A 19391-nucleotide genomic window follows, 5' to 3' on the forward strand; every position below is an offset into this window, starting at 1 on the left:
GGCATTACCTCCAGAGCTAGCAAGGATACACAGTGTCTTCCATGTGTCCATGTTAAGGAGGTACAGATCAGACCCATCTCATGTGCTATCAGTTGAAGTAAATCCAGACCTTTCATATGAGGAAGAACCCATAAAAATTTTGGCTTATGAGGTGAAACAGCTGAGAAACAAACAGATACACCTGGTTAAAGTGCTGTGGAACCATCATTCAGGCCAGGAAGCTACTTGGGAACGTGAAGAGGATATGAGGAGACAGCACCCACAGCTGTTCAGAGACTAATGCCAGGTAAAATTTCGAGACGAAATTTATTTAAGGGGGGGAGAATTGTAACACCCCTAAGTTCGGTAGTGCGTTCTACTGCTCCGGTGACCAGTGTTGTCCGGACAGCTAGGATGCCTAGAACTACACTTCGATATGAGTGAGGAGACATAAAATAATGAAATACAAGAAAAGAAAGTACAAGAAAAACAAAGGAAAAATGATAGCAAAGAAATGTGATCAAGTTAAATGAGCTGGGAAACCTAACGATGGGTGACCGCACCGGGAAGTCACGGCGTGGACCGTTGACTAGCCCTGGACTGCGGGGAACCCTGGAAAACATTTTTAGGACATAAATAGACCCTTATTGAAGTATAAATCTCATTAGAAAGATTAAATAAAAATTAAATAATTAGTACAAAGAAAAGTGAGAAATCGAAAAACAGACAAAATACGGTGTTACCGAAAAATCGGGAATGCCACCCGAACAGGGGCATTATGGTCATTTGACATCCCGAAGTGTCTTTTGACCTAAATGTCCATTAAAAATAAATAATATTACACTTAGAAAATGAAATGAAAAATTAAAAGAGGGGTACCTAATACAAATAGCCAAAAGTGGGGTGAAAAATGTGTAAATAACACATTTAAACTTATTTTATGATATAATTTAAATGAGTGAACCACTAAGGGAATAAAATAAAACAAAGATGGGCAGCTGTACTTCCACTAAACCAACAGAAACTTCATCTTCCTCATTTGGATTCAAAGTTGCCGAATTGAAGAAAATGGAAACCACCATGGCCATTTTTCATGCAAGCTCTCTTAACTCTCCATTTTCAACTCCAATCTCTTAGGTTCCTTCATGAAACTTTGACTACTCATCACAAGGAAGAGTTTGATACTAAATTTGAGAAGTTTAAGCAAGGTTTAACAAGCTCCAAGCATAAGGTAAGTTCATAATTTTGAAGATAGCTTTGTTAAGTTTTGTGTGCATGTTATGGGTGTTGGTTTTGTGAAGGAAAATTTTGAGTTTGAAGAGTTATTGTTGTTTTCATTTTGGACAGCCATGGAGTCACGTTTTTGATGAGATATTTGTGCATATAATTGATGAGAAATGGTGTTGATCATGATGATTTAATAACCTAGTGAATTACTTCATGTTTATATGGTGATTTTGGCACTTGGATGAGAATTGATGAATTGTAGGGCAATGTGGTGTTGAAGAAGGTTTTCGGTAGCTTGGGGACCCTTGAATAATTGTATGTATTGATGGAAGTGTTGGCAGAATGTTGACATAGAAGAATTGATGAATGTATATGTAAATTAGTAGTGGAGATTATATGTAATGATTAGGTGTATTTATGTACATATATTGCTAAATTTGGACTTTGTGGTTTAGGGTTGTATTTGATGTATTGAGAATGTTTGTATTCTGTCCAAATTGACCATAGTAAGAAGTGATAAATGAATATGGAATGGTATAAAATCAGAATTAGGTATGGGGATTTAAAGTAGAGCAAGTTAAATGTGTGTTTGAATTGGGGTTTGAAAGACATATAGAGGGCAGTGTGCAAATAGACCTATAACTTTAAATGTGTAACCTCAATTGGTATGAGACTAATTGGAGGTGAAACTAGGCACAAAATGTGCCAACTTTCATTGAGAAAACATACCAAAATTCTGCTTGCAAGGTGACCTAAGAAAATGACCAATTCGGATTAGGTGCAATTAGGACCTGAAAAATGACCAATTGGGCAGCAGTAAGTGTTTAGGCCATAACTCACTCAAAACAGGTCCAATTGACCTGAAATTTTAACCAAGAATATTTAAGACCCATACCTACAAGTCTTATGAAGACAAAAAAGCCCAGAAATGACCATAAGCAAGTCAAACAACTTGCACAAGTTTGGGTCCAAAAACTGGCCGAACCAGAGTTGACCAAATTGACCTAAAATTGACCTAAATTGATACCATTTGACCAGCAATAGTGTAATGACCATAACTTGGTCTACTTAACTCGGATTGACCTAAAATTTTGCACCGCGTTCCATAAGACCTAGATCTACAAGTTTGTAGTTTCGACCGAGACCCGAAAACCGAGGGAACTAGATCGTCCGGCTAGGTCAAACCAGTGTCCCGGAATCTAGCAATTTGCATTAAAATGCACTAAACAAGGAAATGACTTTGGTAAAATGTACCAAACCTAAAACCCTATCGAATGTGACATATTAACGACATTAAAACCTAATTTACCTAGAACGCAACGAGGGTCGGTATATTAGGTGATTAAGTGAATAATTGAGTTCAGTGCATTATTTACCAAACACCATCAATAGAGACAGTTTAATTTAGCACTGAAACACTTCAAATTGTGTTTCTCAGTTAACAAGGACTCAGCAAAAGGGAAGGAAACACTGAGTCCAGACCAGGGGGACAGTCATCAGAGGTTTGTGCACAACAACTGTTTCTTTTGAATTATTTTCAATTGAAATAAATATTGACTATTTGTATATTATTGTTTTAAATTGTGGAAATGAGTTTGATGGACACTTATTGATTGAAAAATATTGTGAATGGTTTGTAACTGTGAAAATTGTATTATATTTCCTTATCTCAGACTTTGAAAAATTTCTATGGAATTGAGTTGATAAATTGTTGTGTTGAGAAATATATTGGAGTTGAGATTTGGAACATTATTGAAGTGCTTTTTACAGGTTTTCTGAAGAACTGTTTTGTCCAAAATACAGATGGCACTCTGCCAAAATTTTTACAGAAATTCCAAATAAATCAAATGAGTTAGTTGTTTCACTTCAGTTCACCAAAGTTTTTAACACCTGTAAATAGTGCTCACCACGGTAAAAGAAGTAAGAAAAGTTTTTAAAATCCCTTGTAGTATATTTAATGGGTTATCAGTAGACGGAGTTGGTAATTCATTAGGTATACTACGGGATCATGTTATGCCTTACAGAGGGGTAGGGTGTGACATCGGCATTCCTAACTTACCTCAACATTTCTACTACTTTTCCCTAAGAACTGGGCTTAAGTCAAAAGATGAAAGTTGTAGTTCTATGTCTTATGGTTATTTTGGCTTTAGAATCACCTAATTTGCATCTATATAGCTCCAGTTATGGCCATTTTGCCAACACTGGTCGGATGACTAATTACTCACATTTTCCAGGTTCAGTCCAAAATCAGGGCAAATTTGTTGGACTAAATTTTTCTAGCAATTTAGCTAAGTTAGGATCATAATTTGACTTCATGATCTTCATAAGAATTGTTCTCTTATATCTCAAGATTCCATAGGTTTTAGAATCATCTAATTTGGAGTTTCTTAGAGTGAGTTATGCTTAATTGATTAGGAACTATTCATTTGGTCATTTTCTCTAGTCCAAAATTAGTAACCCAGATTCAAGCCCTAATTAAGGTTCCTTATAGTCATTTTCTGGGTAGACTCTCTTCACAAAAATTTTAGCATTATATCTTAGGTTTCATTTTCAATTGTTTTCACACCAATTGGAGTTGTGTAGCTCAACTTATGAGCATTTAACCACAGTGGACTCAAGTGTCCAGATTCAAGGCCAAATGTTCAATTTCAATTTCATCAATCCCTTCACCAAACCAATACCAATTCTTAACCAAAGCACATCAAATGACCATAATTCAACATCAATAACCCTAATTGCACTTCATACCCAAGAAACCCTAATTTCTCCAAAACGCTAATTGCTCAACTTTAATTTAAACAAATCCAATCAAATTCAATAACATAATTCTTACATACATCATCATGCAACACCAATAATCATGTTTAATTGCATTTAAGCCATCAAAACCCTAAGTTCCCAAACTAGCATGATTTTCATGCTCGCCCTTTCAAGCATGATTTTCATCATTTCTCAAGTTAATTCCACCCACTTTAACTAAATTTCAAGAAACATACAACTAAACAAGCTTGAGGCACAACTTATCTTAATTGATGGTTTTCAATCTTCCAATCCTTCAAGTTTCTCCTAATTTCCTTACTTCCAATCTTCTAATCATAGGCTAATTAGAGGTTTTCTACTAATTTTTGTATGGTAATTAGGGAAAAAATTGGGGTTATGGAGCTTTGGTTGATAAAAAATGGTGGAGGAAGAGACAAGGAGAGAGAATTGGCACATTGAGGAAGAAGATGAGGAATTTATTTGATTTTTATGTATTTTGTCTTCTTATATCCTTATTTCAATTAATTATTTAAATTATAATTATTATAATTATAATAATTTAATTAATTACATCTATGTCCTACATATAACATTTGATTTAATTCCATTTCAATGTTTTAATCTCTCTCATTTTAATGGACATTTAGGTCAAAAGTCAACTCTTCAAGTGAATTGACCAAAATGCCCCTCATCAGGTTATAGTCCATCTTTTTTGATAATACCCGATGAGTCCTTATTTTTTTATTCGCTTAATTGTGCTTGTTCCCTTTTTATTTATTTGATTTTCATAATTTCTAATAATTCCTCTATTAATTCTCAGTTAAGGATTCTATAGGGTCTTGCACGAATTTAGGGTAGCAACTGAACTCACAGTTACTTCCCAGTCCGGTCGCCCATCTTCAGGACTTAAGCTCATTTAACCGATTTGTACTTTATTTCTATTATTTTCCTCCAATTTTATTTGACCTTTATTAATTTAATTTATGACTTTTCTATGTGATTTAAGTATGGTTCCAGACATCCTAACTGTTCGAATAGATATTAGTCACCGGAACAGTAGAATATACAAAACTACTTGATATGAGGGTGTTACAAGTCCGTACAAAAAATCTTAATAAAGAAAAAAGAGTACAATATTTACAAAAAATCTTAATAAAGAAAAAAGAGCACAATATTCTTTGTGTCTAAAAATTTAACTCCTTCTTATGAACATTTGCTTTTAAAACCTTAAGTCGACACATTCCAATCTTATATACCATATTTTCAAATGTTGCAATTAGTAGAGACTTGGTGAATAAGTGATGAGGAGAGGCCACAACCGGAGCCACTTCCATTATTCAAGGGTCCAATTACAAGAGCAAGGGCAAGGGAGTTGCAAAGCTTGGTTAGTAGACTTTGAAGGTGCCAAGAGGATCAGATTGGGCTTGGGCTTAGGCCTTTGGAGGACAAATGGATCAGCTTCACAAAATTAGACCTTGCAGTCTAGTCTCTAGAATATTCTCTTTTTTTTTTTTTATGCCATGTGATAGATTAATTATTTGAAACTCATATAAATACTTGTCTTCTACATCAAAAGGGGGATAGCTAAGATCAAACATTGAGAGAGTATTGATTTTCGGCCATCATCGTAAATTATGAGAGCTTTATGATTTCTTCCTTGTTTCTTGAATAGAACTTGGACTTAAGCAAATTGACCACTTGCTTGTTTTATCTTTATAATAAAGGTGCTCTAGCCTAACTACTATTGTGTCTTAATTGGTTATCAATTCTGCCTTGTTTGTTGTTAAAAGATCTAATTTCATCTTTAGATGTTATGTCTCTAATCTGAATATTGAGGGTATTCATCATTTGGTATTAGAGCAATTAGGCATCAAACAAGATTTTTATCCTTAGATCTACTTTTTTAATTTCTGCCTAGAATCCTTCATTCACGTTCTGTTTGTTTTTCATTACAATAGCATTCGGCTAAAGTGATTTTTCTAGGGTTTATTATAGTAGCTTCAAATTTGTTCAAAATTTTCATGTGTTTGGCTAAATATTTCTTATTTCCTTAGTGATTTTTCATTCAAATCTGACATTAATACATCATAGCCGAACACTCTACATTAGGTTTTAGATTTGATTTTTGCTTGAAATTAAGTTTTTGTTGTGTTTGTCTTAGGGTTGTAATCATTCAAGCTAATCTGTTTGTTCTTGCTATCTTTTACCTCTTTAATTTGAATATCAAGCTTGAGAAAATTATTGATGATGCATCTGAAGATTGGGAATTGATGTTGGTTGTTAGATTGAATTAAAATATGAGTTTGAACAAAAATAGGTGTTGTTTGGTTGTGTTTGGTGTAACGCCCTCACTTTACATAGTCCGTACATTCGACTACTCCGGTGACCTAATGTCGGTCCAGACAAGTCAGGATGTCTGGAACTACACTTCAGTGATAATAAACAGGCATAAAATGATAAAATAAATAAAAAGAAAATACAAGAAAAATTAAGAAAAAAATAAAAGAGACGAAATGAAAGTAAGTTAAATGAGCTGGCACCGTAGCGATGGGTGACCGCACCAGGAAGTTAGGGCGAAGACTGTTGACTAGCCCTGGACAGTGGGGAACCCTAGGAAATATTTTTAAGATTTAAATAAACATCTATTAAGGTATAGTTGACTTGGAAAATGTCAAAGAAAATATAATTAATTAGTACAAAGAAAAACGAAAATTAAAGAAATTGGCGGGTCAAGAAATTAATCGGTAGTACAGAAAAATCGGAAATGCAACTCGAAGAGGGGCATTTTGGTCATTTGACACCTAGAGTGGACTTTTGACCTAAATGTCCATTAAAAATAAGTAGTATTAAATTTTGAAAATCACATAAAAAATGAAATTAGAAATGAAATGCAATTAAGGGAAAATGGGAGGTGTAAATTGTAAATATGAAAAACTTAATATTATAATTAATTAAATTAAGTGGAGGAATAAATAGTTGCAAGTAGACAGCATCTCCCACTTCAGCACTTCATCTTCTTCATTCCCAAAACCTAGCCGAATTGGAATTTTCCAAAATCCTCCATTGAAGCACTTTAAGCAAGCTTCAATCTCTCCCCAAGTTCACCATTATTCTTACAAGTTTCTTCACAAAAGTTACTCCCCCCATTATAAGGAAGCTTTTGATAGTAATTTGAAGAGCTTTGGTTAAGGTTTGAGCAAGCTCCAAAAAGAGGTAAGGGTCCAATTCACTTCCTTTCTTAAGTAAAGTTTATGTTTAGTTTGAGATGAGTTGATTGGTAATGAAAATTGATGGAATTGTTGAGTTATTGGACTGCCCAATTTTAGGCAGCCATGGTAGCCTATATTATTTGAGTATTCTACCTAATTTACTTTGCTAGAATTGTGTTGAATAAATATAAAAGTGCCAAGAATGAATATTATAGTATTGGGAGGAGGAGGATTGCAAAATTGGGAGTGTAAATTCTCTTATACAGGTTGTGATTGTTGGCAGTGTATAAATTAGGTTATAAGTGTAAAGTTGTGACTCCATTTGGTATGAGGCCAATTGGAGGTGAAACTAGACATAAAATAGGCCAACTTTTATGTAGAAGTGTTGCTCAAATTTTGCCTAGAAGTAACCTGAAAGAATAACCAAACCCGTAATCGCATGACATGAAAACCTAGAATTTTGACTATATGAACAGTAGTTAGTATTTTGGCCATAACTCACTCAAAACAGGTCCAAATGATCTAAAATTTATATGGTTGGAAAGCTTAGACATAGGGCTACAACTTTGGTGAAGACCACCAAGCCTAGAAATGCCAATTACCAAGCTAAAATGATCACCAAAATTGGGTTACAAAAACTGGCCGAATTGATTTTGACCTAAAAATGACCTAAACTTCGCAATATAAATGCAACTTGACCAGCAATAGTAAAATGACCATAACTTGGTCTATAGAACTCCAAATGACATGAAATCAGTTCCAAAATTTCAATAAGACATAGATCTACAATATTGGTAATTTGACCAAAACCCAGAAATCAAGGGAACTAGGTCAACTAACTTGATTAAGTTGGCACACTAAATCTGGAATTAGCATAATTGACCATAAAATCCAGAAAATTCAAATAAGCATATCTCCCCCCAAAAGTGTCCAATTTAAATGAGCCATACCAATCTTGGAAGCTAAGAAAGAGACCTAAAACATTTTTTTAGATAACTTCCTCAAATTATAAATGTATAAGGTCAGAATTTAAGGTCAAGCCATTGACCTAATTGAGGACTATGCCAATATAGGACCTTTAAGTCCAAGTTAAAAATTTGTCTATAAAGAATTCTATAAGACTTGAAAAATAGTAAGCAAAATTTTTGTTGTCCCTAAGACATAGGACAATACTTGTGAAGAATGTTAGACCTCAATGTGATTACAAACAGTCCAAATAAATTAGTAAAGTCAGAATCGAAAATGCTTAAATAGGAAACTAAAATTTAGATTTGACCTAGTTATGGTTAATTGACCATAACTTGAGCTATACAACTCCAAATGGAGTGATTCAAAAAGGAAATTAAAGAAGACACAATGAGAAACAATTTAATGAAGAGAAATTTATTAAATTTACACTGTAGCCTGGTCCAATAGATAGTAAACATTGGCCATGAAATCTGGAAAATGGCAATAAAATGCATTAAGCTTTAAAATGAAATTGGTAACATATACCAACACTTAAAGACTATAAAATGTGACAAATTGGAACATTAAAATTGACTCACTTAGAGTGCATCAAAATTCAACATTATAGTTTGACTAATGAAATGAATTGAAGGAAATAGTACCAAGAAAATTTAGATATTGGATTTTATTGTCAGAAACAATTTAACTGAGTACTGAAACACTTTAAATTGTGTGTTTCGAAAAGGATATTGAAAAGCATAAGGAACATTGAGTCAAGGCCAAGAGGCGACTCATCAAAGGTTTTTGCACAACTAGTTTTTAATTGATTTTGTTCTGAAAATTTCATATGACTAAATAACGTATTTTCCTTCTGTATTATGTTTATTAAGTATTGGATTTAATTCAATAATTATTGAAATTGTTATAGTATGTATGAATTTAGCTTTTTGAAATGGTATTTTAACAAGTATTAAGCATTGTTGTGGATTGAAAAAATTATGTTTTGGAAATTTTTGATAGAATATGTTTTGAATTGTGATGGGCAATTTGCAAGGAAAAATACAAATTTATGTTTTGAATTGTGTTGAGCATAAAAATTATTAGATATTGGAATTGACTTTGAATCGAATTGTGTTGTAATTTATTCTCACAATAAGGACAAAGAGAATTATGATATTGTTTTATATCTCACTATAGATGCTTGATTAGGTTATTACCCATCTCTCTTATTTGTTGAGGAGACAATGGAGTTAGCTTTGTTTTGATTACCACGGTACCTGCACAGGCTTAGATTCTCCTCTTATTAGAGGTTAGATCTAAGTTTTTATTTGTTATGGCCCTTTTGGAAGTTTCATTATTGTGGTGTGTACTGTGCATGATGATTCGACCTCCCCGACCATAGGGAGTTAGAATCTGATTCGACCTCCCCGACCATAGGGAGTTAGAATCACCCCGAAGATGGCCCTTTCGGATTATTAGTCTTGCAAAGTTAGTGAGATAAAGAATGGTTTTTAAATAGTAAAGAATTGTGATTTCAATTATGATTTATGTATAATTGATTTTGTTGAAATTAATCTTTATTTTCATGATTGCTGGAATTACTTTAAATGTCCACTTGTGATTTGATAAATTGAATTTCTTGCTCAAACTCATTTTAACTAATGATTTATATTATTGGCAACGAAGATTTTGACTTTTGGAATTTTATTGAATTTTGATACTGTCACATCTCACCCCTCTGTAAGGCATGACATGATCCCGTAGAATACCTAATGAACTACCGAACTTCACCTATCGATAACTCATTAAGTATCCTACAAGGGATTTTAAAACCATTTTCTTACATTTTAGAAGTGGTGAGTGTTTTAGTAGGAATTAAAATCATTTATTCAAAGTTTAAAACTAGTCAAAATTTTTATTCATTTTTATTTTTTTACAAATTTTATAAAAATTTTGGCAGAGTGCCATCTGTATTTTGAGAAAACAGTTTTTCAAATACCTGAGAAAACAGTTTTTTAAATACCTGAGAAAAACACTTCCAATAAATTTTTCCATAACTCCCAACCTCCAATTAATCTCAATTCTCAAATGAAACCGCTTCAAAATAATTCCACAATTTAATCCAAGTTTGTCATCTCAAAATATTTCATCATTTCATTCAACAAAGCTAATTTACATTCACAAGTTTAATTTATAGATATAAAATACAGAAATAATATTATTACAATTTATTATACAACTACTCAACTTTACATTGATACATAAAACATTATAATATTTACATCAATTAACTACAAGGGTATAAATAAATACCCATATAAAAGTGATTAGTGAAGTCCACTATCTCAATAGCAGCTCACTCTGTTGTTTTCTCCTTGCCCTTATCTGCGACAGCAAAATAAGCTATCACTGAGTATAAAAATGCTCAATGGTGCACAATAAAAATTTGAAATGCAGTACATAAAATATTCATTGACAAATTACAAATCAAATATTTCTCAATCACATTTGACAAATTATCAAAACTCATAATAGCACAATTTGGTCAAATAATTTAATAAACACAGTGCTACCAAATCATACAGAACTTAAGCCATGACATAAAATTTCCGATCAATGCCATGTTGTACACCACGACAAAGCAATCTACAACCCCACTAATCGAAATCAATGAGGGTGGTGGCTACCTAGCTAATGAGTACTCATCCGATCTACAACCTCAACTGGTAAACCAGAGAGGGAGGAAAATAATCGATCTCAACCCCATAAATGGGGGAATAATATGGTACTGTCATGCTAAGTGTGAATCCGAAATCAAATTAAAATAATTTATTCAAATATTGCATACAAAAATCAAATCAATTTCCAAAGTTACATTTTCATTCACAAAGTGGCAACACAAAAGTTCTTAAACTCATAATGCATGCTAAATCCATTTTTCAAGGATAAAATGCTTAAATAGGGTTTATTGTGCACAAACCTAATGTGAGTCGCCTCTAGGCCTTTACTCAGTCTCTCAGACTTTCCAAGTCTTTTTTAGCTGAAACACAAAATTTATAGTGTCTCAGTATCTTTACTTCATAACAATTCTAATAACTAATTCCAATATGTTTAAACTTACATTCTTGCAAATTTCATGTTGAGGTTAGTATTCATGGTACTATTGAAGTCAATTTGTTGAGTTTCTAAGGCTTAATTGGTATGAGAACTCCAACTTCACCCACATACCACATTTTGGTTACCAAACTTGTTGGTTTTGGTCATTTTCTCAAAACTTAGGTCTTTTAGACAAAATTGCAAATTTTTAGTTTTGGTGTCTTAGGTTGCACTATCCCATTGGTCATTTTGCATATAAAATGTTCCCTATTGTCTTAACTTTATTCTCCTTTTTGAATCACTCCAATTGGAGTTTTTTAGCTCAAGTTATAGCCATTTGAATCATGGCTACCGGATAGGACTTAACCCAAATTTCTGGGCAAATTCTGATTCTGGCAGTTTTAGGTCACTAACTTTTGGGTGGCTAAATAACTTGGTTAAAGGCAAATTTTGGTTTTGTGTTCTTCATGAAAGTTTTAGATCTATATCTCAGCTATCCACTGGTAAAATTTCAGGTCATTTAGACCTGTCTAGCCCAAGTTCATTTGGTCATTTTTGTACAGGTCAGACTGTAAAAATCCAGATTTGGTCAATTTGTTCACTAGGTTTCGGTCACTTTTTGGGCATGATTCCTAAATGAAAATTGTGTCATTTTGTGTCTATTTTCATTCCCAATTAGTCTCATACCAATTGGACTTGTAAATTTTCAATTTTGGTCCCTCAAAGGGACCTTGGTCTTGCTGCCTGCAGTATGACCTGAAACCATCCGAATTTGCAATTGGTTCCAACACTTCTAACATACTCCAATTGGTCACAAATGACCATTTCTCACCTCAAACCAAGTCCAACACACCATTTAACACATTCCCACATTTTTGTCTCCAAAACCCTAGATGCCAAACCCTAATTCACCAATTTGTTACACTTAATTAATTCTAAGCATACCAACATCACTTCCACATTCATACAAACTTACCTACTCTTTTTATTCAATCAAAATACATGTATATTCATATCAAACCCTAGCTGGCCAAAATTTCATATAGTCCTCCAAAGATGTTTTCATGTCATTTTATGTATGTTTCTAAGTTTATCTAACTATAAATACAATTAATTCAACTAGAAATTCAAGTTTAGCTTACTAACCTTGGTGTAGCTTTCCAATCTTCACTTCCTTCAATTTTCCTTCAAATTTTCTCTTTTCAATCTTCTTAACAAGACTCAACCACAAGTTTTAACTAAGAAATTTATAAATTTTATGGCTCAATTTTTGGGTTTAAGAAGCTTTTTAATGAGCTTCAATGGAGGAAGATAAAACAAATGAGAGAGATGAGAGAAAGAAGTGAAATGGCAATGAAGAAGAAAACCCACAAAAAAAATGATTTTTGCTTTAATTTAATTCTTTTTTTTTTATTGGTCACTTAAGTAGATAATTATCCTACTTTTCAAATTTTAAAATTAGATTTATTATGTTATGCATTATGTCATGCATGATGATGTCATCACTTTTTCACTTTTTCTTTTTCTTTATTTTTTATTTATTTTTCCATTAGTTCTTTAATTTAATTCCCGACTCCGAAATTTTCTTTTCTCCAATTTTATTTGACAGTTAGGTCAGGAGTCAGCTCTCGAGGTCAATTGACCAAATTGCCCCTCGCCGGTTCAACCCGATTTGCAAATAATTTAATATTTCTTCCGGTTCCCTAACCTAATTATTTGACTAACTTAACAATTTTTTTTTCGTGATTTTCTCTTTTCCACTGTGTTCGTAATAGTCCTAAGGACCGCAGCGTCACATTTTACGGTTCGAAATTTGAGTTTAAATCGACTTTGCAATCCTTCCCGAAAAGGTCACCCATCGCTGTGACTCTCGGCTTTTTTTACTAATGGAAATTGCTTGTTCCGTAGCTGCTTCACCTCATAAGCCAGAATCTCTATGGGTTCTTCCTCATATGTGAGGTCTGGATTCACTTCAATTTCCTCTACTGGTAGTACATGAGATGGGTCTGATCGATACCTCCTCAACATAGACACATGGAAGACATTATGTATCTTTTCTAACTCTGGAGGTAGTGCCAACCGATATGCCAAAGGACCCACTCTTTCCAGAACCTCATAAGGCCTAATGAAACAAGGACTCAGTTTCCCCTTTCTGTCAAATCTCATAATTTTCTTCCAAGGGGAAACCTTGAGGAATACTTTGTCACCCACTGCATATTCAATATCCCTTCTCTTTAAATCAATGTAGGACTTCTGACGGTCTGATGAAGTCTTATGTCAATCTCTGATCAATCTGATTTTCTCTTTAGTTTGCTGAACAATTTCGGGCCCAATTATCTTTCTTTCACCCACGTCATCCTAACACAACGGGGTTCTACATTTTCTGCCATACAAAGCTTCATATGGAGGCATCCCAATGCTTGATTGGTAGCTGTTGTTGTAAGCAAACTCAATCAAAGGCAAGTGTGTGTCCCAACTGCCCTCAAACTCAATCACACAAGCCCGTAGCATGTCCTCCAATATCTGAAGTACCCTCTTAGATTGGCCATCTATCTGTGGGTGGAGTGCCGTGCTGAAGTTCAGTCTAGTTCCTAGGACTCTCTGAAGACTACCCCAGAATCTAGAATTGAACCTAGGATCTCTATCAGATACGATGGATATTGGCACTCCATGTAGTCTCACAATCTCATCAATGTACAACTTGGCCAATCTTTCTAAACTGTAGTCCATCCGAATTGGCAGAAAATGAGCAGACTTGATTAGTCTGTCAATAATGACCCATACTGCATCATGACTCTTCTGTGTCCTCGGAAGTCCCATCACAAAATCCATTGTTATTCTCTGCCATTTCCATTCTGGTACTGGTAGTGGATGTAACAACCCAGTTGGTACTTGATGCTCTACCTTCACTTGCTGACAAGTTAGGCATTTGGAAACAAACTCTGCCACATCTCTCTTCATACCCATCCACCAGTAATGCTCCTTTAGCCCTCTATACATTTTTGTACCACCAGGGTGCATGGCAAAAGGAGACTCATGTGCTTCCTTTAAAATGATCTGTCTCAAATCAACATCATTAGGAACACACATTCTGCCCTGGTGTAGCAATAGACCATCATCTCTTATTGAGAATTCTGGTTTCTTGCCCTGCTGGACTTCTTCCAGCAGCCTCTGATACTTCTGATCATTCTGAGCAGCCATTCTGATTTTATCAATCAACACTGGCTGTACATGCCATGCAACTGCTATCTACCCCTCATTATTAGTCTCTAAGCTGGCATGTCATAATCTCAACTCATGTACCATGGACAAAGGAGTAGCCCATAGACTTGCCATAGTCTTGCAACTTAAGGCGTCAGCCACAACATTAGCTTTCCCTAGTTGATAGTCTATCAGACAATCATAGTCTTTTATTCAACTCTAACCATCTCCTCTGTCTCAAATTCAACTCTTTCTGGGTGCCCAAATACTTCAAACTCTTATGATCTGTGTAGATGTAGCACTTCTCTCCATACAAATAATGTTTCCAGATCTTAAGAGCAAATACAATAGCTGCAAGCTCCAAATCATGTGCCAGATAATTCCTCTCATGCGGTTTTAGCTAGCGTGATGCATAGGCAATGACATTCTGATCTTGCATCAACACACAACCTAACCCATTGTGAGAAGCATCACTGTAAACTGTATATTCTTTACCTGGTGTAGGTAAAGTAAGGACCGGAGCCTCAGTCAAACACCTCTTCAATTCATCAAAACTCTGCTGGCATTTATCCGACCACTGAAATTTCACATCTTTCCTAAGTAGCTTGGTCAATGGAGATGCCAACATGGAGAATCCTTTCACAAAACGACAGTAGTATCCAGCTAAACCCAGAAAACTACGAATCTCTGTGATATTTTTGGGTGGCTTCCAATTAAGGATAGCTTCTATCTTGCTAGGATCTACCTTAATGCCTTCTACTAATACTACATGCCCCAAGAAAGATATTTCTTTCAGCCAAAATTCACATTTTGACAATTTGGCGTATAGCTATTTCTCCCTCAAAGTCTGTAGTACAATTCGCAGATATCTATCATGCTTTTCTGCACTTCTCAAATAGACCAATATATCATCTATGAATACCACAACAAACTGGTCGAGGTATGGTCTGAAGATAGTGTTCATTAGATCCATAAAGGCAGCCGGAGCATTAGTCAACTCGAATGGCATGACCAAGAACTCATAATGGCCATGTGGGTTTTGAAGGCAGTTTTAGGAATACTCTGCTCTTGTACTTTTAGCTAATAATAACCTGATCTCAGGTCAATTTTGGAGAACACAGCTGCATCCCTCAATTGATCAAACAAGTCATCAATGCAGGGCAATGGATATCTATTCTTTATTGTCACCTTATTCAACTGCCGATAGTCAATACATAAGCGGAGAGTGCCATCTTTCTTCTTTACAAACAACACTGGCGCTCCCCAAGGTGGCACACTAGGGCGGATGAAGCCCTTGTCAAGCAACTCTTGCAATTGCACTTTCAATTCTTTCAATTCTGTAGGTGCCATTCTATATGGTGTTATAGAGATTAGGTCCACACCAGGCATAACATCAATTTCAAACTGCACTTCCCTTTTTGGAGGTAATCCTGACAATTCATCAGGAAATACATCCGGAAAGTCACATATCGTAGGGATGTCCCTCAATGCTCGACTACCCACTTGGGTGTCTATCACATGTGCCAAGTACGCCTCACACCCCTTCCTAATCATTTTTCTGGTTAGTGCAGCTGAAATGATGTTTGACGGCAATAACTGCCTCTCCCCATGTATTACTACATCACCATACTGAGGAAAACCAAAAGTGACTGTCTTCAGTCTACAGTCAATCATTGCATGATGCCTGGCTAACCAATCCATGCCCAAGATAATGTCATAATCGCTGAAGGGCATTTCAATCAAATTAGACAGAAAAGTGTGTCCTTGGATCACCAAACGACAGTCCCTATATAGTCTATTTACCCTTACCTCCTGACCTAATGGACTAGTTACTAGCACATCATAGTCCGTTGGTACACACTGAATAGCCGTAGAACACATCACACAAGCACTAACATATGAATGTATGGAGCCAGGATCAAATAACACATATACATCTTGGTCAAGGATGGAGAAAATACCAACTACTACATCTGATGTTTTAGCCTCCTCCCTCTGACGCATGGTATACACTCTGACTGGTGCGCTACTGGGTACTGGCTGGTTAATAGTGCTTTGACTTCCACGAGTGTTACCAGGACCCTTACCTCTGCCTCTACCTCTAGCAGCTGACTGTGACCCTCTAAGTGCAGAGACTTGGGCTGATCCTTCAGATGTAGCAGAAGGTCCAGATCGGCGTGGACTAGTACAATCCTTAGCAAAATGTCCGCTCCCTCCACAGTTAAAACATGCACCTATGGCCTTGAAACAAATCCCACCATGTGTTCTACCACAAGTCTCACACTGCCGGACTGATAAAGCTCCTCGAGGTGCTTGCTGGGTCTGCTGACTAGATTGAGGTGGTCCTTGGCCAGAGAATCTGCCTCTACCAGATCTGCGAGAGCTAGATCCTCCAAACTGTTTCCTTTTCCTTGAACCACTTTCAAGTGCTTGAACAGTAGTCTTTTCAGTATTCTCTTTCTCTTGTGTACTCTTCTTCACTGCCCCTTCTGATTCTCTCCATTCTAGCTCCAGGGCTTGTGAAATCAGCTCAGAAAAATTCTGATGTTGAAAACCCATAACTTGCATTCTCAGATTCGGCCTTAACCCGGCCTCAAACCTCTTACATCTATCTCTGGGGTTGGAGACTAAGCTTCCAACGTAGTAGCTCAGTCAAGAGAAGCCTCTCTCATATTCTGCTATGGTTCTGTCCCCTTGTTTCAAACTCAGGAATTCTTGTAACTTCATATCCACATATGCATCGGGGACCCACTTCTGTCGAAACTCCCTCAAAAAATCTGACCAAGTAAGGACTGGAGGTTCTACCAGGCTGTGGGGAATGGTTTTCCACCATTCATACGTATCCCTTTGCAACAAAGAAACAGAATACTCGAACTTCAGCTCTTCTGCACAGTGCAGCTTCCTGAAAACCCCTTCCATTCGCTCTAACCACTATTCTGCCTCCAATGGATCCACAGTGCCCTTAAACTCGATGGCCCCAAATTTCATCAATTTTTCATATTGTCGAGCCGAAGGCTGTGGTTGTGCTGTAGGTGCTTGCATCTGAGCTTGGGGTGGCACATTTCCCACAATTTGTTCGAAAAACGCAACCATCTACTATGCAAACTGAGCAGGAAACTGCGGTGCTAGAGTAGAAGCTGGAGTGGCTGACCCACTCACGTTTTGGAGTGCTGGGGCTTCCCCTTGAACCTCAGCCTCAACAGATTGTTCCATGGAGTGATCTCCTTCTTCCATTCCATTTTCCCAAAATTTCTACATCCTAAGATCAAACACAAGGAGGTTGACCTCCGTTAGTGCATATTCATGATATAAATATGTCATATGTATCAATTAAAGACACTTGAGCAGTTGTACTTATCAAAGAAATATTCACACAAATAGTCAAAATTTATTGCAAAACCATGCTCTGATACCACTAAAACATGTCACACCTCACCCCTCTGTAAGGCATGACATGATCCCGTAGAATACCTAATGAACTACCGAACTTCACCTACCAATAACTCATTAAGTATCCTACAAGGGATTTTAAAATCATTTTCTTACATTTTGGAAGTGGTGAGCGTTTTGGTAGGAATTAAAATCATTTATTCAAAGTTTAAAACTAGAAAAAAAAAATTTTCATTTTTATTTTTCCGCAAATTTTATAAAAATTTTGGCAGAATGCCGTCTGTATTTTGAGAAAACAGTTCTTCAAATACCTAAAAAAAACACTTCTAATAAATTTTTCCACAACTCCCAACCTCCAATTAATCTCAATTCTCAAATCAAACCACTTCAAAATAATTCCACAATTTAATCCAAGTTTGTCATCTCAAAATATTTCATCATTTCATTCAACAAAGCTAATTTACATTCACAAGTTTAATTTACAGATATAAAATACAGAAATAATATTATTACAATTTATTATACAACTGCTCAACTTTACATTGATACATAAAACATTACAATATTTACATCAATTAACTACAAGGGTATAAATATATACCCGTATAAAAGTGATTAGTGAAGTCCACTATCTCAGTAGTAGCTCACTCTGCTGTTTTCTCCTTGCCCTTATCTGCAACAGCAAAATAAGATATCGCTGAGTATAAAAATACTCAGTGGTGCACAATAAAAATTTGAAATGCAGTACATAAAACATTCATTGACAAATCACAAATTAAATATTTCTCAATTAAATTTCACAAATTATCAAAACTCACAATAGCACAATTTGGCCAAATAATTTAATAAACACAGTGTTGCCATATCATACACAACTTAAGCCATGACACAAAATTTTCGATCAATGGCGTGTTGTACACCACGACAAAGTAATCTACAACCTCACTAATCAAAATCAATGAGGGAGGTGGCTAGCTAGCTAATGAGTACTCATCTGATCTACAACCTCAACTGGTAAACCAGAGAGGGAGGAAAATAATCGATCTCAGCCCCATAAATGGGGGAATAATATGATACTCTCATGCTAAGTGTGAATCCGAAATCAAATTAAAACAATTTATTCAAATATTGCATACAAAAATCAAATCAATTTCCAAAGTTACATTTTCATTCACAAAGTGGCAACACAAAAGTTCTTAAACTCATAATGCATATTAAATCCATTTTTCAAGGATAAAATGCTTAAATAGGGTTTATTATGCACAAACCTGATATGAGTCACCTCTAGGCCTTTACTCAGTCTCTCAGACTTTCCAAGTCTTTTTCAGCTGAAACACAAAATTTATAGTGTCTCAGTATCTTTACTTCATAACAATTCCAATAACTAATTCCAATATGTTTAAACTTACATTCTTGCAAATTTCATGTTGAGGTTACTATTCATGGTACTATTCAAGTCAATTTGTTGACTTTCTAAGGCTTAATTGGTATGGGAACTCCAACTTCACCCACATACCACATTTTGGTTACCAAACTTGTTGGTTTCGGTCATTTTCTCAAAACTTAGGTCTTTTAGGCAAA

This window comes from Hevea brasiliensis, chromosome 12 (genome assembly GCF_030052815.1).
Source record: "Hevea brasiliensis isolate MT/VB/25A 57/8 chromosome 12, ASM3005281v1, whole genome shotgun sequence".
In the NCBI taxonomy this organism is placed as follows: domain Eukaryota; kingdom Viridiplantae; phylum Streptophyta; class Magnoliopsida; order Malpighiales; family Euphorbiaceae; genus Hevea; species Hevea brasiliensis.